Genomic DNA, 26025 nt, shown 5'->3' with positions numbered 1-26025 from the left:
TTTAACAAAATGCATGCCATGCATGATTTGAGAAAAATAGCTCATTTATTTTTAAATATTTGGGAGGAGATTTTACTGTGGTAAATTAGAGCCTATGTTGGTATATAATCATGCTTAGGTTCTTAGGTCATTGTTGAGGTATCGCCTTGCTTATGTGAAAAGGTAGCCGTGCTGGTACATGTAGAATATATTTATGTACCTCTTTCTAATGCATTTTTTACTTCGCTCAATACATATATCTTCATTTACTTTGCAATTCTCTCTCATTTGTTGATTTTTTTTAATTAGTATTCCTAATAATTCTCACATGGTATTAAAGCTTATGCTATTGCAATGAAGATGCAAATGATTTTAAAGCAAGTTTGGTATGGAGATTTAAAGTGAGCGCTGCAAATTTAGCTTGGTTTGAGCAAATTCAACATAGGTCTACCTTTTTTTAAATGAAATTATTTCACTTCTAGAAAATATTTGGAAGTTCTATTAAATTTTAAGAGGATTTTCATAAATTTCAGGTTTAACTTTGTGAGGCAACCATTAGTGATAGTGGTAGATGCAAAGTTGTGTAGAGAGACATGGACTAAGAAATTCAAATTTCTATCAAATAGAAGTATTCCCTCACCCATTGCTACTTCTACTCTCCATTATAAGGGATTGTATTTCACCAGATATGGATTGAACACCTTTTAAGGTTACTATTTTGCTTTCTATGATTTTAGTGAAACTAACATTCTTTTCTTGCTTGACCTTTTTGGGGAAGTATACAAGAATGGGTATTGTTTTTCATCTAAAATTGAAGTGCCAATGATTATTGTAAACGACGGTTTATAATAATAATTATAATAATGATTCATTAGAGCTATTATCTAAAAGAAAAGTATTAATTGTTAGTTGTTAAATATGGGTGATTAGAAGATTGCTGGAAATAAGTCATATTTGGATCAAAGATAATTGGTTCTGAAGGGGTTAGTAGTTCAGCAGTATAGCACTCCCAACAGTTAAGGGAAGGTCCTAGATTCGATTCTATGATGGATTTGATGTCAGTGAAACTACTATTGTTTTCTTTTATTTCTTGATATGTTTTGGCAAATATACAAAAATGGGTTTTCTTTTTTCACCTTAAAAGTTCTTTAACTGTCAACCTAAAAGATAAGTATTAATTGTTAGTTTTAAGAAAATTGGTGATATGAAAATTATTTGATGACTTAAAAACATGCTTCAAATTAGCTTGATATCAATGACTCCTTAATTGAGAATTTTGTGTTACAAAGGTCTATTACATAGGGTTGCCCCCTTTCTCCTACCATATTGGTGATATGAAAATTGTTTGATGATTTAAAAATATTTTGATGAAATATGCTTCAACTTAGCTTAATATAAATGACTCCTTAACTGAGATGTCATGCCTAAAATTTAGGGCAAAAACGGAACAAATTTTTTTTTTAAAACATACTAAATTAATTAACAAGTTCACTCTCGCGACAAGCACTAATGAAATTTCCATTATTAAATTCGAGCTAATTCTGAAATGAACTAAGCATCGATAAATTGTTTAATTTTAATTGCGGAAAAACTAACTGGTTTAATTCTATCTCCAAGAGATACCTAGTCATTAGGTTTATTAAATTAATCAAGCTAAAGGAAATAGGAGAGGAAATTTAATTTAATCTCCAAAATTACTATATAGTCTAATCAACTTTTTTTTTTAATTTCTCTTTATTATTTATTCCAAATTAAAACCAGGATTATATAAATATATATAAATATATATATTTGTATATACATATATATATATTTATAATTTAAATACTTATCCAAAATGTGACCAGAATTTATATATATACATGTATATATATATATATCCATATATATACATAGATACATATATATATTTATTTCATATATTTAAATATTTTATTTCTAATTCAAAAGCACATTAACTTTCTATCTATTAATACATATTTTCCCCCAACCCTAATTAGGGTTCTAATTTTCTCACATATATAATATCTAAACTAATTAACATATTATTTTTAAAACCAATTTGCCCTAGCCCCACCCGGGCTAGGGTTTAACCCATATTTTTTTGTTACAGACAATTTTTTTTTTGCTAGGCCGAAGACCCCAAAGGCGGCCATGATTATTTTTTAGTTTGCAGGCTACGGAGGAAGGAGGCGGGTTTGGCCGCATGCCACTGTGTGAGTGCATAGTGGGCGCCACGGCACCATTGTGTGCCCACACAGTGGGCACCGCTAGTGGCTCCCCACTGTGTGGCCACACAGTGGCCGTCGTGGCCGTCCACTGTGTGCCCACACAGTGGGAGCCGAAAGCGGCTCCACCATGTGTGCACACTGTGGGCGCCGCGCGGCCCTCCACTGTGCGTACACACAATGGAGTCCGCGAGGACCCAAATACATTCTCCCTTTTTTTTTTTTAATTTTTTTTTTTAAAAAATATATAATATATATATATATATATATCCACAGTTAAAAATGGTGAAAATATTTCAATATGAATATATATATTTTTTTAAAAGAGATTTACATGCGAATTTTTTAAAACTATTATAATAAAGGGAAAGGCATTAAGTTTATTTAGAAAGAAATATATATATATATAATAAGCTTTTTAAATCAATGCTAACTGAAATACAATTTAAAATACTTTTTAAAAGATACAATATACTTTTCTGGGATAAAAATAATTTCATTGTTTTTTTTTCCTCTAATAAAATATTTACATAAAACACTTTTTCATTAAAATACTTAAAATCTTTCAGCGTCAATACACTTCTATTTTGCCACAAGTAAAATATAGATAAAATTTAAATGAAAACAATTCTTTTTCTTTTTTCCATAATTCAAAGAAGCTTTTGCATGCAACACAAATTAACTTTTCTTTTTCTAAAAACTAGAAGTAGAAATAACAAGCTTTTATTTTTTAAAACATCTCTAAGATATTCTACCAATTTACAGGATGTTTCTTTGAATAGTCACAACAATAAAACTTCAAGTCTACTTTCACAAATTACAACTTGCTTCTCCTTACTATGAATGAGGCATACTTCTATAACAAATTTTAAACAAATATCTGCAACTGAATTTAAGTATCTTCAATAACAATCTTCTGTGTCTCTTTCATGGTTCCTATTCTCTTTCCTCTGAATTTCTTGCATAATAGAAAACACAAATATGACCACGGAGTGCTCACCTCCCAACCTAGGCTAACTGGTACCCACCCCCGAGCTCGAAGAACCAATTCCTAGATGGGTAACAAATAGGCAAACACATAGAAAGCAATGCATTCAGATTTTCCAGACACATTCCCAACTTGGCTTTCACAGCACCACACTTTGGTGATGAACATTTTCAAAGGGTGGTAGTGGACTAATACCCTGAGGAGAACTGCAAGTATGAAATAAACAAGAAGCCACCTCATGGCACAATAAAAATATCAAGAATCTCAACCCCTTATTCCTTATGCCCCCCAAAGGCATTCTAGCCTTATATCCCTCCTTATGACCCCCATTGCACAAACAAGCCATGCAGCAAGGGTCACACAAAGATCCCTTGTGATCGCTCTCAAAAGAGAGTCTCTCACTCGAGGGCTGTCACTGCTACCACCCTCAAGATCCTCTTCTCTCCCAAGAGTAAGAGATCTTGAGAAAACTCCCAAAACACAACATTTCATAAAGCAAAAATACCAAGAGATTTTCAAACATAAACTTTCAAGAACACAGATTTCTTATACAAACAACTTCCAGACATAAACAAGAAGAAGACATTAAAAATAATAATTGAAACCAACCTTAATCTGCCCAAAGGTTATTATGGTATTTGATGAAGAGCTGCCCAATCCACAAATCTTTTTCCTTCTACCCTTATTCAATTTCTCTATTCCATAACATTATTTTCTTTCCAAATTTTCTTCTGTCTCCAAAAATGGAGAGTGGGTGATTACCCTCCTATTCTCAAAAATCTTCCTTAAGAAGCTCACTCTCTGAGTTCTCACAAGATTCTCAAAAAAACAAAAAAGAAGAAAGAAAGCAAAAATGCAAAAGACTCCCCTTCCAAAAGGAAAAATCTTGATTTGATTTAACTTCTAATTTTCAATTTTCGCTCAACCCAAAAAACCAATTTTTAAAGCCTTAAAAAGATCATTATAAAGTAGAAACTTGCCTAAAATTACCCCTAACCCCTAGGTATACCTTATGGGCTTTAGGAAACCCTATTAAACTACCCCTAGGTGTTCGTTTAACCCATTTTAAACCCCTCTGATGTTCATTTTCGGGTCAAACATAAGTTGACCACTCCAAATATTATATTCCCAAAGTATTTATGACAGCACATTAATTTATTTAAGAAAACTATAATTAAACACTTTCCCACCAAGAGATAAAATAAAACATTTAAATTAAATACACACGTGTCAAGTGACACAAATAAAACACTTTTACAAAAATAAAACATGAAATTGTCTCTTGAGGTTTTTACACATTAAATTTAATTAACACTTAACACTCATGCAGCATATACTGATACGAATAAAATACAACAGAAACGGGGTGTTGTCTCTCCAAATAGACAAACTCTGGCTTACGAACATACATAAGTCTAGGTTTGATTCTCCATAATTTTCCATGGTCACATGGTAAATTTTCCTGCGCATCTCAATATACACATCAGTACTTCCACATATCCAATTATAATATAATTCAATAATATAACAATGCACATCATTACTTGCATACAATTTTCATCTGCACAGATCAAATACAACTTTTACCAAGCAATTTCACGTAAGAAATTTTCATCCTAATTCACATAAACTAAACATACATCATAGTTCTATATTCAGAATAAAGTCCTGCAAATTTAATAACGACATCTATCATTGCAATATCATTCTATCTAATAATCATGTAGTGTTCTATCTCATAAAGCATGTAAGTAAATCATCAAATCATAGCAATGTTATCCAAATCCTGAAATCATATAAGTTCTAAGTCTCAAAATGCATCAAAATAAAATATCCATAATAGTCTAAAATATAAAATCCACTGAATGTCAGACTGAGTCGAGGTGAGGCCTCACATCCTCCCCCTCTAGGCATGAACTTCGTCTTGGAGTTCATCAAAGAGGTGAGGGTACTCTGATCTCATACGTGCTGCGTCCTCCCATGAAACTGTAACCTCATCATAACAATCCCACTGGACCCTAACCTGGTCCAGCTCTCGACCTCGAAGGGCCAATGTCTGGTGTGCCAAAATGCGAATGGGCTCCAAAGCTAGCTGCCCGTCCGACTCCACCTGCAAGGCATCCCAATCTAAAAGGTGAGACTCATCATAGATATATTTTCTCAAAACTGAAACATGAAACACATCGTGGATGCGTGACAGGCTAGGTGGCAAAGCTAAACGGTAGGCAACTGGGCCTATCCTCTCTAGAATCTCAAAAGGTCCTACAAAGCGAGGCATGAGCTTAGAACCCTTTCCATAATAGATTGGACTCTTATGCAGTCGCACTCTCAAGAAAACTCTGTCTCCAACCAAGTAACTACGATCTATCCTCTTTGCATCAGCATACTTCTTCTGTCTATCTTGAGCCTCTCTGAGACGCTGTCTAATCAAATCCACCTGCTGTTCCATATCCCGAGCTAACTCAGGACCAATAGCAACTCTATCCTCTATGCGATTCCAACTCAAGGGCGTCCTACAAGGCCTACCGTATAATGCCTGGTAGGGTGGCATTCCCAAGGAAGTGTGATGCCCATTATTATAGGCAAACTCCACTAAGGGAAGGTACTCCTCCCACTGGGTCTGATGATCCATGACGTACATATGAAGCATATCCTCTAACACCTGATTGACCCTCTCTGTCTGACCATCTGTTTCCGGGTGATAGGCTGTACTGAAATTGAGCTTAGTGCCCATAGCTGCCTATAATGACTTCCAAAAGGTAGAAGTGAAAAGAGAATCCCTGTCAGAAATAATCTTGTGGGGTACGCCATGAAGCCTAACAATGTCTCGCAAGAACACCTGTGCTACTGCTGGAGCTGTGAATGTAGTACGAACTGGTGAAAAGTGAGCTACTTTGATCAACTTGTCAACTATCACCAAGATAGCATCATGGCGACGAGAAGACATAGGGAGACCAATGATGAAATCCATGGATATAGTATCCAACTTCCACTCTGGTATAGCATGAGACTGAAGCAACCCACCTGGATGGCGGTGCTCCGCCTTTACCCTCTGACACTCAAGACACCGAGCTACTATCTCAGCAATGAGCTGCCGCATTCCCGGCCAATGATACAACTGCCTCAAGTCAGCATGCAACTTCTTAACCCCGGGATGCGCTGCATAAGGAGCTCTATGAGCTTCCGTGACAATGAACTCTCGCAACCCTCCAGAGGAAGGTACATAAATGTGCCCTCTGTGGCGTAACAGTCCATCGGACTCCAAAGAATAATCCACATATTTCCCTTCTAGAGTAACCTGAGAATGTAATACCTGTCAAACCTCTGCATACCATCCATCCTCTGACAAGTGCCGAAGTATACGGTCTCTCAAGTCTGTGCCCATGGATATGGTGTAAACCTCGTGACGTCTCCTACTCAAGGCATCTGCAACTACATTTTCCTTTCCTTTGATGTAGTGAACGTCAAAATCATATTCGCACAAAAACTCCATCCATCTCCTCTGATGTGCATTAAGGTTCGGCTGAGTGAAGATGTACTGAAGACTCTGATGGTCTGAATGCAACTCGAAGTGATGACCTAAAGGAAGTGTCTCCACCTCACAAGTGCATGCACTACTACTGCGAGCTCAAGGTCATGGGTGGGATAATTAAGTTCATGAGTCTTAAGTTTCATAGACTCGAAATCTATGGCTCTACCACCCTGCATAAGAACTGCCCCAAACCCTCTAAGGAAGCATCTGTACAGACCATGAAGTCAGCTGAAGGATCTGGTACAACAAGGATAGGAGTGCTAGTAAGTGCCTTCTTGAGTTCCTGAAAGGCCTTCTCGCACTTCTCTATCCACTCAAATTTCTTTCCTTTATGCTAAAGAGAGGTAATAGGGTGTACGACTCTGGAGAAACCCTTGATAAAACGTCGGTAATAACCTGCTAAACCCATGAAACTCCTGACCTCTATCACACTGGTAGGCGCTGGCCAATCCATAATAGCCCTAATCTTTGATGGGTCAACTGAGATCCCATCACTGGAAATAACGTGTCCAAGGTACTTGACCTCAGATCGAAAGAAAGCACACTTCGATAGGCTGCCAAACAACTGGTTATCCCACAAACACTGCAATACCTATTTCAGGTGCTCCTCATGCTCCTTCTCATTCTGAGAATATATCAGTATATCATCGAGGAACACAATAACAAAACAGTCTAGAAAGGTACAGAACACCCCATTCATGAGGCTCATAAAAACTACTGGGGCATTCGTAAGTCCAAAGGGGACTACGGTAAACTCATAGTGACCATATCTAGTGTGAAATGCGGTCTTGTGGATATCACTTTCCACTATTCTCAACTGATGGTATCCTGACTTCAGATCTATTTTGGAAAAGACTTTGGCACCCTGAAGCTGATCAAATAAATCATCAATTCTGGGCAAAGGATATCAGTTCTTGATGGTTACTTTATTTAGCTGCCGATAATCCATACACAATCATAGAGATCCATCCTTCTTCTTAACGAAGATGACTGGTGCACCCCACGAGGATACACTAGGACGGATATGACCCTTCTCAAGAAGTTCCTCAAGCTGAATTTTAAGTTCATTAAGCTCATTTGTGGTCATTCTATAAGGTGCTCTGGAAACTGGCTCGGCTCCTGGTACTAGGTCTATATGAAAATCAATCTCTCTGTGGGGAGGCATTCCCGGTAATTCTGAAGGAAATACATCTGAATATCCCTTAAGGATAGGATGGTCATCGAGCGATGTTTCTTTTTCCTCCTCTTCCTCTCTGTCACTGATAGTGATAGCAAAAAGCTGACATCCCTTCCGCATGCTCCGCTTAAGCTACATTGCGGAGATCATATGAAGAGACACGGGCCTCTGAATCCCGGTGATAACTATGGGTGAACCATGATCATCCTCACACTCGATCCTTTTTAGGTGGCAATCCATCTTGGCTCTGTGGGCATAAAGCCAATCCATGCCAAGTACGATTCCGTAAGATCCAAGTGGAGTCACTCTAAGGTCTACTAAAGTGGTGGTCTTGCCAATCTGCAGCTGACATGCCCTAACCTCTGATTCCACTGACACTCTAGCCCCTGAAGCTAATTCCACTTCCCAACTGACACCCTGCCTAGTTGCCACTAGCCCGCAATGCTCCACAACCGATGGAGATATAAAGGAGTCAGTAGCTCCTGAATCAAACAAAATAGATACATTGTTACCTCTGATTATACCTGAAGATTCAATAACCGTGGCCTAATGATCAGCCTGGCGGTTGTCAACCGCTGCGAATACTCTATGGGACCTGCCCATATCACCAACTGTCAGCTCTAAAGCGGCCATCCGCTGACTCCCTACTACCTGTCCCTGAGGGAAATCCCTCGCCATATGCCCCATGGCTCCACATGTAAAGCAAGCACCCTGTGCCTGGAACTGGGCACCCTGAGGCCTAGAAAAGGCTTGACCTCCTGTCCTACTGGATCCGTTGTACCCACCCCTGGAGGATTACTGAGTCCCTGTCGGCTGTGTGTACTGCCCCTGTGCTCTCTGATCACGTTTCTATCCCTGAGTCTGCCACTGCTTGGGCTTGGAGCCCTGCTGATACTGTGGAGGCTTCTGTTTCTATTTCTGTGGTGTCTATTGTGGAGGAGGGGGTTTGGAGAACCCCTAAGAATTTTGGTTGTTCCCTTTCCAATGTGGTTTCTGGAATCCATAAGTCTGAGGTGCGGAATTTCGGTTCTAAAACCGATCCCTATTGTCCTGTAGTCTAACCTGAATTTCCTCGACAATTAGTGCCTTTTCTACAGCAACCCAAAGGCTCTCTGGGGCTGACATCCTAACAGGCCCGGCTATACCGACATTTAATCCCCGGATGAAGCAGTTTACAAGAAGTTTCTCATCCTTTAGATAATCTACATATGGCAACAACTCGAAGAATTTACTCTCATACTGGGTTACTGTCAAGCCTTTTTGTTGGAGATCATGAAATTCCTCTATACGACGCTGCCTGAAGTGCTCTAATAGGTACCTCTCATGGAACCTCTCTGTGAATATCTCCCAAGTGAGTGTATCAGGAACTAATCCGCATTTGTATTCTTCCTGTCTCCACCAGGTGGAGGCTGTCCCTCTTAGAAGATGAACTACAACACGTGCTTTCAAGTTGCTCTCATATGAACGCAACGCAAAGCACCTCTCAAGACTCAGAAGCCATGCCTCGGCCTCTACTCCATCTGTAGAACCTCCGAAGGATGGTGGTTGGAGGCGCATGACGTCCCTGATGAGATCCCCTGGATCTCGACGAGCTCTCTCAAAATACACTGGTTCCACCGTTGGAGGTGGTCCTGGCATATGCATTGACTCTGGCTCATTACCACCTTGACTCTCTATAGGAATCGGAGCTGGGCTCCTGCTTCGTTCTCTATCAACAGATCTATGACTCCCAGAGTCATGACTCCTAACCTAAGGGTTCTCTGCTAGGATCCTTTCCTGAACAATGCTAATAAGATTTTGAATGGCTGCTAAAATGTCACGGTTAGGTTCATTTGGCTGTTCCGGAGGTGCTCCTGGGTTCTCCTCTGGAACCGATGCCTCCCTCTCTACCTCATCGCGTGCTATGCGCACACGTCTAGGACCCCGTCCGCGCTTGCGAGCTTGTCGCGTCAACGGAGGCATCCTAAGAGGAAAATAAGACAAAACAGTTAATTAATTTCTTTTATAATTAAATTCAATTAAACTCAAAATTCCATTTAACAAAATAATTTAAAATATTCTAAGGCGAAACGTAAGTGAGTAAGGCTCCTAGTGTGGAAACCTTGCTCTGATACCAAAATGTCATGCCCAAAATTTAGGGCAAAAACGGAATAAATTTTTTTTTTAAAACATACTAAATTAATTAACAAGTTCACTCTCGCGACAAGCTAATGAAATTTCCATTATTAAATTCGAGCTAATTCTGAAATGAACTAAGCATCGATAAATTGTTTAATTTTAATTGCGGAAAAACTAACTGGTTTAATTCTATCTCCAAGAGATACCTAGTCATTAGGTTTATTAAATTAATCAAGCTCCAAAATTACTATATAGTCTAATCAACTTTTTTTTTTTAATTTCTCTTTATTATTTATTCCAAATTAAAACCAGGATTATATAAATATATATAAATATATATATTTGTATATACATATATATATATTTATAATTTAAATACTTATCCAAAATGTGACCAGAATTTATATATATATATATATCCATATATATATATAGATACATGTATATATATATATATATCCATATATATATAGATACATATATATATTTATTTCATATATTTAAATATTTTATTTCTAATTCAAAAGCACATTAACTTTCTATCTATTAATCCATATTTTCCCCCAACCCTAATTAGGGTTCTAATTTTCTCACATATATAATATCTAAACTAATTAACATATTATTTTTAAAACCAATTTGCCCTAGCCCCACCCGGGCTAGAGTTTAACCCATATTTTTTTGTTACAGACAATTTTTTTTTTTGCTGGGCCGAAGACCCCAAAGGCGGCCATGATTATTTTTTGGTTTGCAGGCTGCGAAGGAAGGAGGCGGGTTTGGCCGCGCGCCACTGTGTGAGCGCACAGTGGGCACCGCGGCACCACTATGTGCCCACACAGTGGGCGCCGCTAGTGGCTCTCCACTGTGTGGCCACATAGTGGCGGCCGTGGCCGTCCACTGTGTGCCCACACAGTGGGAGCTGAAAGCGGCTCCACTGTGTGTGCACACAGTGGGCGCCGCGCGGCCCTCCACTGTGCGTACACACAGTGGAGTCCGCGAGGACCCAAATACATTCTCCCTTCTTTGTTTTTAATTTTTTTAAAAAAATATATATAATATATAAATATATATATATATATATATATATATATATATTTATATAAATTTATATCCACAGTTAAAAATGGTGAAAATATTTCAATATGAATATATATATATTTTTAAAAGAGATTTACATGCGAATTTTTTTAAACTATTATAATAAAGGGAAAGGCATTAAGTTTATTCAGAAAGAAATATATGTATATATATATATATATATATATATATATATATATATATATATATATATATATATATATATATATATATATATATATATAAAATAAGCTTTTTAAATCAATGCTAACTGAAACACAATTTAAAATACTTTTTAAAAGATACAATATACTTTTCTGGGATAAAAAGAATTTCATTGTTTTTTTTTCCTCTAATAAAATATTTACATAAAACACTTTTTCATTAAAATACTTAAAATCTTTCAGCATCAATACACTTCTATTTTGCCACAAGTAAAATATAGATAAAATTTAAATGAAAACAATTCTCTTTCTTTTTTCCATAATTCAAAGAAGCTTTTGCATGCAACACAAATTAACTTTTCTTTTTCTAAAAACCAGAAGTAGAAATAACAAGCTTTTCTTTTTTAAAACATCTATAAGATATTCTACCAATTTACAAGATGTTTCTCTGAATAGTCACAACAATAAAACTTCAAGTCTACTTTCACAAATTACAACTTGCTTCTCCTTACTATGAATGAGGCATACTTCTATAACAAATTTTAAATAAATATCTGCAACTGAATTTAAGTATCTTCAATAACAATCTTCTGTGTCTCTTTCATGTTTCCTATTCTCTTTCCTCTGAATTTCCTGCATAATAGAAAACACAAATATGACCACGGAGTGCTCACCTCCCAGCCTAGGCTAACTGGTACCCACCCCCGAGCTCGGAGAACCAATTCCTAGACGGGTAACAAACAGGCAAACACATAGAAAGCAATGCATATAGATTTTCCAGACACATTCCCAACTTGGCTTTCACAACACCACACTTTGGTGATGAACATTTTCAAAGGGTGGTAGTGGACTAATACCCTGAGGAGAACTGCAAGTATGAAATAAACAAGAAGCCACCTCATGGCACAATAAAAATATCAAGAATCTCAACCCCTTATTCCTTATGCCCCCCAAAGGCATTCTAGCCTTATATCCCTCCTTATGACCCCCATTGCACAAACAAGCCATGCAGCAAGGGTCACACAAAGATCCCTTGTGATCGCTCTCAAAAGAGAGTCTCTCACTCGAGGGCTGTCACTGCTACCACCCTCAAGATCCTCTTCTCTCCCAAGAGTAAGAGATCTTGAGAAAACTCCCAAAACACAACATTTCATAAAGCAAAAATACCAAGAGATTTTCAAACATAAACTTTCAAGAACACAGATTTCTTATACAAACAACTTCCAGACATAAACAAGAAGAAGACATTAAAAATAATAATTGAAACCAACCTTAATCTGCCCAAAGGTTATTATGGTATTTGATGAAGAGCTGCCCAATCCACAAATCTTTTTCCTTCTACCCTTATTCAATTTCTCTATTCCATAACATTATTTTCTTTCCAAATTTTCTTCTGTCTCCAAAAATGGAGAGTGAGTGATTACCCTCCTATTCTCAAAAATCTTCCTTAAGAAGCTCACTCTCTGAGTTCTCACAAGATTCTCAAAAAAACAAAAAAGAAGAAAGAAAGCAAAAATGCAAAAAGACTCCCCTTCCAAAAGGAAAAATCTTGAATTGATTTAACTTCTAATTTTCAATTTTCGCTCAACCCAAAAAACCAATTTTTAAAACGTTAAAAAGATCATTATAAAGTAGAAACTTGCCTAAAATTACCCCTAACCCGTAGGTATACCTTATGGGCTTTAGGAAACCCTATTAAACTACCCCTAGGTGTTCATTTAACCCATTTTAAACCCCTCTGAAGTTTATTTTCGGGTCAAACATAAGTTGACCACTCCAAATATTATATTCCCAAAGTATTTATGACAACACATTAATTTATTTAAGAAAAGTATAATTAAACACTTTCCCACCAAGAGACAAAATAAAACATTTAAATTAAATACACACGTGTCAAGTGACACAAATAAAACACTTTTACAAAAATAAAACATGAAATTGTCTCTTGAGGTTTTTACACATTAAATTTAATTAACACTTAACACTCATGCAGCATATACTGATACAAATAAAATACAACACAAACGGGGTGTTGTCTCTCCAAATAGACAAACCCTGGCTTACGAACATACATAAGTCTAGGTTTGATTCTCCGTAATTTTCCATGGTCACATGGTAAATTTTCCTGCGCATCTCAATATACATATTAGTACTTCCACATATCCAATTATAATATAATTCAATAATATAACAATGCACATCATTACTTGTGATGCTCTACAAAAAGGATTAGAAAATCTGTTTGATGGTAACACACACAAGAGCACAAGAAACAAACGTTAGTGTTAGCAACAAAAGATTATCCTAAACAGGCATATCAAGAGAGATATTAAGCATGAAATAGAAAGCATATAAACATAAAATGAAATAGCTAATCAAGATGCTCATAGTTGCTCCTCCCTTGTTCCTCTCCTCTCCAAGTCCCAAATGAGTGTAGCTCTCAGCAGCTTTTTGCACTATGGATGCTTATGGAGGATTGAGATTTAATACTAAGCTTCAAATATGAAATGAAAAGCTAAATACTATGCTAGAGTAGATAGTGATGCTATGAAAAAGCTCTATGCTAATGCCAGTATAACAACAATACTCTAAAATGCTTCTCCTTTTTGTTTGAAGAGAAGGGTTCTATTTATAGAAGAAATGGGGAAATGAAGGGTTAAGATTGAATGGTTTAATCAAGGGCCAAGTTTGAAAGTTGGGGATCCATGTGCACAATTGGCACCAATAAAATGGTGACAAGTTTCAACATAGGATTGGGTTGAGAGAAGAGGTTGGAGGCATTAAAGGCCTGAGAAGACCTCATGGTTATCTAGAAGGTAAGGGTCAAGTCTAAATTAAGATTACCCATTGGATTAAGAGTTAATCCAAGGATAAACCTTTGTGCAAATGATTAAGAGATAATCATGGTCAAAGCATTAAAGGCTTGATGAGACCTTTGGGTTGGGTAGAGGTTGAGTCAAAACAAATGTTTTAACCATGTGGGAGGGTTGAATTAACCATTAATGGTTATTGGAGACTTTGGGGATTAAGTGGTTGAAGGTTGAAAGCCTTCAATGGTTTTCAAAGACTTTGAGCCATTTAGTGGTTGAAGGTTGGAAGCTTTCAAAGGTTATCCAAGACTTTGAGGGTTAATTTGTTGAACACACAAAGCATTAATTGTTTTTCAAAGACTTTGGAGTCTTTGAGAAGTGACTCCAATTTGCTTAGGAATGTGACAATATTTAGGGGATGGATTAGGCTAATTAGGAAGGGTTTAGAAGAATCTAGAAGGGGTTTAGGCATACAAGTGGATTTTGTAGGAAAATGCAAGTGGGAGAAATTTTGGTATTTTCAATTAAAATAAAATCATTTATTTCAATTAAATGGTGTAAGTTGCATTTGGATAAATATTTAAATAAATATTAATTTATTTAAATGAGAAAAAGAAGATAAAGCATTAAAATGCTTGAAGACTTTGAGGGAAACCATTAAAGGCTTGAAGACTTTAAGGAAAACCATTAAAGTCTTAAGAAGACTATAGAAGGAAGCCATCAAGTTTGAAGACTTTAAAGCCATCAAGTTTGACTACTTTAAGGGAAACCATTAAAGGTTTCAAGTGGGTGAGGATAAATAGGATTTTAAATAAATAATTTATTTAAAATAGTTGTGCAACTTGCTTTTGTAGGAAAATACAAGTGGGTGGAGGATAAAGGTGATTTAAATAAATGATTTATTTAAAATAATTGTGCAACTTGCATTTGTAGGAAAATGCAAGTGGGTGGAGGATAAAGGTGATTTAAATAAATGATTTATTTATTTAAATGTGAGAGGTGGGATTTTGGGGGTTTTAAATAAATATTAATTTATTTAAATGTGAGAGAAGATTTAATTAAATAAATATGATTTATTTATTTAATTAATGGTCTGAATTTGGTTAAGTGAATTAAATCAAATAAATTGAATAATTTATTTAATTAATAAGAGAATAGGGTTAAGATGAATTAATTAAATATTAATTTAATTAATTATTAATTGATGGTTAAATAATCAAATAAATACTAAGTATTCATTTAATTAAGTGGACAGATTTATGTGACTACATTTGCCCCTCTTTGAGACGGTGCGGTTTATCGCGTCGTTTCAAAGAAAGAAAAATAGGTGTGAAGAAATGCCCCATAAAATGTAAATTTAATGGGTGGTATGCCCCCTCGAGAGATGGGCCAATTTTTTTTGAAAAATCGGGCGATCTCTCGAAAAAGAATAAAAAGAGGAGGGGGGGTAGAATAGAAGAAATTAGAACTAATGATGAAAGAATGGGAGAAAATGGAGTGAATATGAAGAAACAACAAGCCAGCGAGTACCCTGAGGTCATGCAAGAGATACATAGCAGATGTAGTGTGGGGTTTTGATTGATGCTATACAATTGATCAAAATTGTTTGGACAATCTGGTGCAATCGGTTTAATTGCCCCGGTCAAGTCAAAGCGTGACAGTTGATGTCAGTTGGTCGCTTGGACATGATAAAGTCTGAGTAAGTGAATCAAAGTGACCTGATGGTGACTTAGACAATTGATGTAATTGCCCGATGAAGTCAAGGTATATGAAGCAAAATACTCGTTGAGACGTAGACAATTGATGTAATTGTCCGTTGGATTGTGTTTGATTGGTTGATCAATTGATAGTGTGTGCGTGTGATGGATGATTGTGGTGAATCATAGCAGCCCCGTTGAGACTAGGTCATTATGATAAATGCCTGATGTAGTCTAGGATTACCATGATCGATTACCTGTTGAGACCCGAAGATACTTGATCAGAGTATCTGTTGATAGTCTAGGTGTGTGGGAGTCGATGTATTTGTGTAGACAGAGTAACTTGCTTGGCTTATTGTATGACTTAGGATAGGAAACACAATCCCTCTTATTAGAGATGGATGGTGATGAACGTGGCTTGATTGGGTTGATGGGAAACGATGAAGGATATGTGATGCTGATTATCGAGATGGGGAGGGTGGGAAACACATTCCTATGGAAGAAGAGGAAAATAGAGTATCCATTGTCATTACTATGTATGAATGATATGCAGCTATTTATGAATGTATGGATGGATGGAATGCAACGAAATGCAATATATACAGATGAGATGAAATGACGATCCATGGTGCTTTATTTTTCATCATTGAGCTTTAAAATGTTGTAAGAAAATACAAGCAACTTGACATAAAGATTCAAGATGACCAGAGTATTTCTTACATGGATTTTGATATAGCAAGTTAATACAAGCAACTTGATATAATGGATCAAGTTGACCTGAGTATTGCTTGCGGGATAGACAAGGATTATCTCCGTTCATGCATGACTTGGGTCGTCCTCCTTGATCTTAGGCTGATCATATCCTGAGACAAGTGCATACCGTACTAAGAAATAAAAACCTTTATCCAAATTGGATGAGGAGGAACCAAAGAATGAGCATTGTACCTGTAAACAAATAGTATATACATAAAGAATAAAAGAATATGGATCCTTGGTAATGGTTCATGCTCATATGGTCGAGATATACGCTGTAGTCAGCAAGCCGTAGTGATCTATGACTGCATTTGGCATAAGATCACGTAGCTTGGTGAACTTCCCACGTAGACACCATTAGTACATGCCCCAGAACTTCATCGGAAATAATGCGCAAACGATACAAAACAATGCTGAAAGATCCCGATACAGATAAACAAATGAATTACTCACGAATCAACCAAGCATTTGACAGCCTAACAGAATTTTCTTGTCAAAGAAAACGTCACTTTTGTCTTTGTTTTGGTAAGGAAGGATGCATCCTTGTTTTTAAAGACAGTTTCTGATTTGTTGGATGTGGATTGTGTGGTCGATTGATAAATGGTCATTGTGTGAGTACTGTGTTAATGTTGGTTTTGCATCTGCTTGAATGAATATGTACAAGGTGTTGCCATGTTTTGGTGTGATTTTCGATGGGTTTTTCGATGTTTTTGGATTTTGTGTAATAGTTTTTGAATGTTTTTGGATTTTGTGAGTCATTTTTGAATGTTTTTGAATTTTGCGAGACATTTTTGAATGTTTTTGTATTTTGCGAGACATTTTTGAATGTTTTTGTATTTTGCGAGACATTTTTGAATGTTTTTGCCAATGAATCACCAGTAATGTAGAATCCACTTCCATCATCTAGATTGTAAGGGCATTGCCCCCAAGTTGGACATGATTTATGAAAAAGCGGGATGCTAGACGCATGAAGTACTTTCTTGGATTACAGATAAAATAACAAGCCATGGTTAGATGGATGGATGTGTGTATGTATGAATGTGATCGCAACAAGCCTGAAAGACAATGGAGCCATAGCCTTTATGAGTGGCGCCTGTTTGCCAGGTTTTCGCCATCGTACTTACCCAAGGTGCCACCGGAGTGGTTGTTCACCATTTGGATGCATGATTTTTCTTTACTTTTTTGAATGTTTTTGTATTTTCTTCAGGACATTTTCTGAATGTTTTTGGTATTTTTCTGATATGTAGGGGAGCCTGATGCTCTGTACACCTTAGGTATAAAATCTTTTGAGGTGCATGCTATTGATTGGATCTGCAAGCGGTTCTCCTTCTGAAGTAGCCAACTGATATGCCCCGGACCCGAATACAGCAGTGACAACATATGGGCCCAGCCAGTTTGATTCAAACTTGCCTTGATGTTCTCTATTTGGTTGGTTGCGAGGATTTTCTCGAAGAACAAGATCACCTACCTCAAATGTACGAGATCTAACTCGGTGATTGTAACTTCTACTCATGCGCTGCTGATAGGCTTTGAGGTGATTGTATGCAGCTTGTCGCTTCTCATCAAGTAACTCTAAGTCCTGAAGGCGTGAGACTCTGTATGCTTCATCATCAATGAGATTATGCAAGGAAACTCGTAATGATGGTATCTCAACCTCAATAGGTAAGATAGCTTCGGCACCATAGACCAATGAATAAGGAGTTGCACCTGTAGGGGTCCGAATGCTAGTTCGATATGCCCATAGCGCTGGATTCAATTGAACATGCCAATCATGACCGGCATCATTGACTGTCTTCTTTAGGATCCTCAATATGTTTTTATTGGATGCTTCGGCCTGACCATTGCCTTGTGGGTAATAGGGAGTGGAAAAGCGGTGTTGGATATGAAATTTCTCACAAAGCTCACGAACATCCTGATTTTTGAAAGGAAGACCGTTATCTGTGACAATGGACATGGGCACACCATACCGGCAGATGATGTAATTGAGGATGAATGAGGCGATCTGCTTGCCGGTGACTTGGGTAAGTGGAACAGCTTCGATCCACTTGGTGAAATATTCGGTGGCGGTAATAATGAATTTATGGCCATTGGATGAAGATGGATGGATTTTACCTACAAGATCAAGACCCCATTGACAAAAAGGCCACGGTGTTGTGATTGGTTGTAGTTCTTGAGCTGGTGCATGTATCAGGTCGCCATGAACTTGACATTTCTTGCATTTCCTGACAAAGTAGTAGGAATCCTTTTCCATAGATGGCCAATAGTATCCAGCTCGCATGAGTTTCTTGGCTAGTGACGGACCACTTGAATGAGCCCCGCAAATTCCTTCATGTACCTCTTCCAAAGCCTTTGTTATCTCACCTTGTTCCAGACATCGAAGGAGAGTACCATCAAGACCGCGTCGGTATAGGGTTTCAGCAATAATGGTATATCGAGCAGTTTGGCGAATGAAGGTTTTACGTTGGTTATTTGATTGGTTGGGAGGAAGGGTGTGATCGCGGAGATAGGTGTAGAACTCACCGTACCATGGGGATTCAGAACCAACAAGGCAACATATCATTTCAGATTCGGGGATATCATAAGCCGGGATCCAAAGTTGTTCTACCAAGAACTCGTAGCGTGTTGAATTCTGTGGAAGATCTAGTAGAGATGCGATGGTAGCCATAGCGTCAGCAGCTCGATTCTGATCTCTTGGTATCTGCTCAAAAGTGATAGTAGTAAATGATGTCTTTAGAGTGTCCACCATTTGCTTATATGGCATGAGTTTATCATCTTTGGTCTGATACTCATCTGTTGCTTGTCGAATGACTAGTTGGGAATCGCCATATACTTGCAGTTCTTTTAGTTTCCATTGTATGGCTAGCCTAAGTCCTGTGATCAAAGCCTCATACTCTGCTATGTTGTTTGTGCATGGAAATGTGAGCCTGTAAGACTTCGGGATTCTATCACCTTGAGGTGTGATAAATAGAATGCCTGCCCCCGAGCCGTGCCTAGTGTATGAACCATCAAAATATAATTTCCATGGTTGTACTTCTGTGATCATGAATATCTCTTCGTCTGGAAAATTGGAAATGAGAGGATGATCACCTATGAGAGGTGCATCGGCCAACTGATCTGCAATGACCTGCCCTTTGATAGCTTTACGGTCCACATACTCAATGTCAAATTCACTTAGAATCATCACCCATTTGGCCAAGCGACCTGTCAATGCTGCTTTGCTGAGTAAATACTTGAGTGGATCAATCTTTGCAATGAGTTGTACCTTGTGTGTTAACAAATAGTGCCTCAGTTTAGTGGCTGCCAAGATTACTGCTAGGCAAGCTCGCTCAATAGGTGTGTAATTGAGTTCATAGCCCACAAGTGTGCGAGAGATGTAGTAAATAGCACACTCTTTTCCTTCTGCATTATGTTGTGCCAGTAGTACACCCAATGCTGTACTTGTTGCTGAGATATAGAGCAATAATGGTCTACTTGGATCTGGTGGCATCAGCAATGGTGGATTCATGAGATAGTCTTTAAGCGCCTGAAATGCTTGCTGGCATCTGTCATCCCACTGAAAGCGGATGTTCTTGTGTAGCAGGTGTGTGAATGGGTGACACTTATCAGCCAATTGTGCAATGAATCTGCAGATAGATTGAAGCCGTCCTTGTAGTGTTCTTAGCTGACTGATATTCTTTGGAGGTGGCATGTCCATGATTGCCTTAACCTTTGCTGGATCGACCTCAATACCTTTGCTTGAGACAATGTATCCTAGAAGCTTCCCGGAGGTCACTCCGAAGACACATTTCTTTGGGTTGAGTCGAACATGGTATTGTTCCAGTCTATCAAAGATTTTATCTAAGATGTGAAGATGTCCTTGTCTAGTAAGTGATTTTGCTAGTAAATCATCCACATAATCTTCCATTATAGTATGCATCATGTCATGGAAGATGGTGGTCATTGCTCTTTGATAGGTCGCTCCTGCATTCTTTAGACCAAAAGGCATTACATTCCAGCAGTATGTGCCCCATGGACATGTGAAGGCTGTCTTATGTTGGTCCTCTGGTGCGATCTTTATTTGATTGTATCCCGAAAAGCCATCCATGAGTGAAAGCATGGCATGTCCTGCTGTCAAATCTACTATGATGTCGATATTTGGTAGAGGGAAGTCATCCTTAGGACATGCCTTATTCAGATCTCTGAAGTCTGTACAAATGCGGATGCCCCCTTTTGGTTTGCCAACTGGTACAATGTTGGAGATCCATTCTGCATAATCAATTGGTCTAATGAAACCAACATCCAGGAGTTTCTTGAGTTCTGTTTTGACTAGCACGGCAATCTGAGGATGCATCTTACGAAGCTTCTGCTTGACAGGTTTGGCTCCTTTTGCTACTGTGAGATGATGCATGACTAAATCAGGATCAAGCCCAGGCATGTCTGCATATGACCATGCAAATTTGATCTGACGCTGTTGGAAGAACTCTATAAATTGAGGTTGTTCCTCTGGAGTGAGAAGAGATGCCAGATGTATGATATGAGGGTTTTCAGGAGTCCCCACATTGTATTCTTTGGTCTCCTCAATGAGGATCGTTGATCGTTCCTGTTGTGTATTAGCAGGGAGAATGTCAAACCCTTCATCCTCAGGCGCCTCAGAGAGGTTTTCACCGTTGGATACGCTCTTTCTTTTTACTTTTGTTGGATCAAACAGTGCCACAGTGTGGTTTTCACTAGAAGATCCATGTTTTAATGTTATATTTTTGCAGCTGAAGGGTTTGGCATCCGCCCCGAAGTATGCTGCGCTATTAAGTTCAATGGCGAATCCAGCTTTGTGATCCCCGCTTGGTAGATTATCCCTTAATTCCAAAAAGTCAATGATAGCCTCATCATTCTGGAAGAGGTCAAGACATGGGGGATTTGGTTGGTTCCATTCAATGAGTTCAGGGTGGATAATGGGCATTACTTCATCGATTAAGTTAAGTGCGGGAGATGTATCAGTGAGGGTTAAGACGGTGTGGTGAAGGTCGTTGATGGTACTCTCCCTGTCAGAATCAAGCGTAGGATGAGACGTAGGGTCTGTGGAAGATGTTTCCAGCTCAGGTACCCAAGTGGTCTTTATCTGTGCTTCTCCGTAAACAGGGATGTCTTTGCGGGGTGGAGGTGGTGATGTGTCTTCCTCATCTGAAGTGTTAAGTTGCACTGAATCGAATTCCCACTCATGTGAGTCGGTCTCTGAATCACTCTCCAGCATCCGATTGCTATACCATACTGGGATGTCTTTGGAGTTAAACACGGCAGGTGTGATTGGTTTATGTATCCTTGTAGTGATCGGTGTTGCAGGAATTGTGATGGGGTTTAATGGATTTGTCACTGGAAGTATCGGTAATGGTGACTCAGTGGCTTCTGCTGGAACTACTGGTGCCATAGATGCTGCTGCGGGTTCCAATATAGTTGCTGCTACAAATGGTGTTGCTGATAGGATTACTGGTTCGTTTGATGGGATGAGTGACATTGGTGATGGTGGAGTTGTGAGCCTTGAGGGGGCAGTGGGGATAGTGCTTGATGGTGCTTTGATTATGAAAGGTATCCTCTTTGCAGTAGGTGGGCAAAATGGTTTGCTGGGTTTTCCTTTGAATCTGAGTTTAGGAAGGATCTCTTTTTCAAAGCCAAGGCCTGTATTACCTTTGGGCTTGAATTCTGGTAGTAGAGGTTCGTGTCGTCCTTGTTTGCAGTATCCCAAAGCACTCTGACCATCATATCCCATTCTTTGCATAATGAGGAGGCCTTTGCCATATTGTTCCGTAGGAAGTGTAACTTGCGGTTTGTCAGTGGTGATGGGATCTTTATAGATCCAGTCCGCTAAGTCCTCATCTTGTGTTTCTTCCTCTTGACTCTTTCCAAGGATGAAAGGCGTTAAGGCACATGCTGGTGTGATTAGTGGTTGCTGGAGCAACTGTTGTGGTTTACCATGTGTTCTAGGAGAAGTGGGCATTTGTCCCACACAAAAGAGCTGACTCAAGTTATATTCTCCAGGACCTTCCTCTGCGATTTTCATCTTAAGCTTTTCTTGCTTGGGTATAGGGGTGTTTGAACTGGCAAGAGAGGCGGGATTTATATATGATGTGGAGGAAATGGCTTCTCTATTATTAGGAACGGTAATCTCTGGTTGATGGCTGATATTATGGCAAAATGCAAAGGGATTTGCATCGCCCAGGATTGTGATCTCGACCCCGTTATGTGGGAACTTGATACATTGATGGTAGGTAGATGGAATAGCTTGCATGGCATGTATCCAAGGTCTCCCTAATAATAGATTATATGGCAGAGGAAGGTCCAGAACCTGACAAATGATATGCTTTACCATAGGGCCCACTCGGATTGGTAGTACCACAGCTCCTTTGGATGAACGCTCTGCATCATCATAGGCTTTGATGGTGATCTTCTTACGAGGATCCACTGATTCTATTGCATATCCCAATGCTGTGACCAACTGAAGTGTGCAAATGTTTAGGCCTGCTCCATTATCGATCAAGACTCGCTTGATCCTGTGTTGGTTGACAAAGCCTTCAATGTGGAGTGAGGCGTTATGAGGTTGTTGGAAAGAAGAGTTGTCGCTTTCAGAAAAAGTGAGACAAGGTGATGACTTTAGATTTCCAACCATGGCTTGAAATTGGTCTGTATTCAAGTTTGCAGGGACTGACGCCTCTTGGAGTGCTTGATCCAAGATAGTTTTATGAGATGGTGACAGGCGTAATAGCTCTAAAATGGATATAAGCGCAGGCGTTTTGTCTAATTGTTCCACAAGATTGTACTGCTTTGGGATGGAGGTGGTGCCTTGTGGAGCTGCCTTGATGGTAACTTTGCTGCGACGCGTAACAACATTGCAATTTGAGGTGGGATTTTTGAAGGTGATAGTTGCAATTTGTTCACTGGCATCATACAGGTGATTGACAGTGTAATTATACGCAGCCTGCGTATAATCAGTGGTATCAGGACCTCATCTGGAAGTGGAAGGACCCCTTTGATCTTGCGATGGAAGTGGATTTTTGAACATCTGATGATCATTATTTGTCGTTTTTGGATCATGTCCTTCAATCTCAATTTCTCCTCGATCAATAAGATCTTGAATGAGATCTTTCAATCGGTGACAATTACTTGTCTTGTGTCCTCTTCCTTGATGGAACTCACAGTGTTCAGTATCTTTCCACCATGCTGGTTTGACTTGAGGCTCATAGTTTGATAGCTTAGGTAGAGTGACCAAATTTTGAGAGAGGAGTTGTCGCAACACTGTTTCAATGGGTTCCCCTAAGGGAGTGTAAGTGCGTTTTTGTTTTTGTGGACGAGGTCTTGGTTCATCCTGAGATGTGATGCGACCTTGATTAGGAGGACCATGTGTATTATTTTGAGGTGGAGGATTTTGTCTTGCAAATCGAACCACAGGTTGTGCATTTTGGATAGTCCGAGCATCCACAACTCCATCGTTGACGATATTCTTATTCTTGTTCCAGAAGTTCGGTTTATCACTATTGAAGCGCGGGCGAGGACCATCTTTGGGTTCATTAAAGATTTTGATGAGTCCTTTTTTGATGAGTGCCCTTTCACATTTTATACCCTTGGTGATCATATCGTTAAAAGAGTCTGTGTCTTTGACATCCAGGTGAAATTCCATTTCTTCGTTTAAGTTGGAAATGAAAATTTCCACTAGTTCTCGTTCAGATAACTGAAGAGAACGTCTGCTAGACATTTGGCGCCATCGTTGCAGGAATACTGAGAATAGTTCACCTGGTTTTTGTTTGGTATTGCATAGATCAACCATGGTGATGTCGCGTTCAATATTATAAGAGTAATGAGATAGGAACTTCTGGATGAGTTCCTCAAATGTTCTTATGCCACCTGGTAGTCGGGAAAACCATGATGTGGTTGTTCCTCCCAAGCTTTGGGGAAAAAGGCACATTAAGTATGTGTCTTCATATGCAACTTCGAGACAAGCGGAATGAAATTCTCGGACATGATCGCGGGGATCTCCCTTTCCTCTATATTTTTCAAATTTGGGTGTTTCGAACCCGCGTGGAAAGGGTGGCATATAAAGATTCCTATCAAACGGATAGGGACAGATGTCGTTAAGTGAGAATTGATTGGTCTTAACACCACTATGAAGTTGTTGGGCAAGATTCTCGACTTGTTGCCGCAACATCTCCATTTCATTTGGAGGAGGAGGTGGTGGGTTACCTCGAGGGATGTTATATCTGATGGGATCTCTACGCCTTTCCTCCTCATGGCGACTTTGTCTTTCTGATGCTTGTCTTAATTGGGCAAGATCAAAGTCAGAGGGGAGTTTGGCTCCTTCTTGAGCGAGTCTTAAAAAGTGAGCATCCGCATTGCTCCTTAGTATTTCATCAAATAATCTGTTAAAATGAGGGTTATGCTGAACCCTTTCGATTGTTGACGGAGTAGGAGTACTTGGGTTTTCATCATTTACATTTCCTCCAAGTGCTTCTTGAAATTCATTGAGATTGTCCTCTTCTTCCTCAATTTCTATTTCTCGTTGCCTTGATCGCGATCGGGTTTGAGCCATTTTGTTTGCAAGTTTGTTTTGAAGTTGATTGAAGATGATGATGAGTTGGTGATGAAATGAAAGATTGATGATTGGTGATTTGTGTTGTATGTGGATCTCTAGCACTTTAAGGTAGATGTAACCGAAATTCCTTCTTTGATTTGCTTGTTTGTTTGATAAGTTTGGATGTGATAAGGTGCAGAGAAATCTGAGATGTGTTACAGATTTAACTACCTAGCAATGAGAGGATTCACTCATGAACTAGTTTTAACCTGCGTAGATGTGTCTCTTAGGATGAGCTTATCCTAGATGTAGAAACAATCTAAAAAGTGATGTGATGTGTTTTGATTTCAAGCAATATCTAAAAAAGAATCTTGGGACAAGAACCTCTTAATGTTTTGAGAGTTGGGATGGATTGATGATGAAGTGATGATGTACGAGTGAGATGATGGATGTTTTTGTTTTCAACTTCAATAAAAACTCTATGTCACAGATGGGACAAACTCTACCTCTTCCCTTTCAGGCGTTGGTGGCACTTCTCGAGCTGTGTTGTAGGTGATACAGATGTTTGGGAAGAAGTTGGGATTAATCTTTCCTCCTTGATTTTTGTGATAACTCAGAGCTCTATATTGCATAAAAGCTCTGCGGTTCAGTGATTCTAAATCAAACTCGTTTGTTTTACCTTGAAGATAGAGACGCATGCGATGTAGAAAGACTCTATGTGAGACAAAGATTTGTCTATTGAGATAGAAGAATTTCCTCCTTTTGAGCAAAGCCTTTGAGCTTAGTGGTCTCCTTTTCAAGGTGATATTCTGATGACACTTCTTCTTTCGCAAGATGTGAAGAATGGTCATAAATTTTTGATTCTTTGTTTGTTTGTACCTTGTTTTTGATGTTTTTGGTTGTGTTGACAGATGTTGGATGAATACTTTGTTTTTGGGATTGATTTTCTGATTTTTCTTTGACAAGAAA

The sequence above is a fragment of the Cryptomeria japonica genome, chromosome 5, assembly GCF_030272615.1.
Source record: "Cryptomeria japonica chromosome 5, Sugi_1.0, whole genome shotgun sequence".
Lineage (NCBI taxonomy): Eukaryota > Viridiplantae > Streptophyta > Pinopsida > Cupressales > Cupressaceae > Cryptomeria > Cryptomeria japonica.
The sequence above is the reverse complement of the archived record's forward strand: the minus strand, read 5'-3'. Positions refer to the sequence as shown.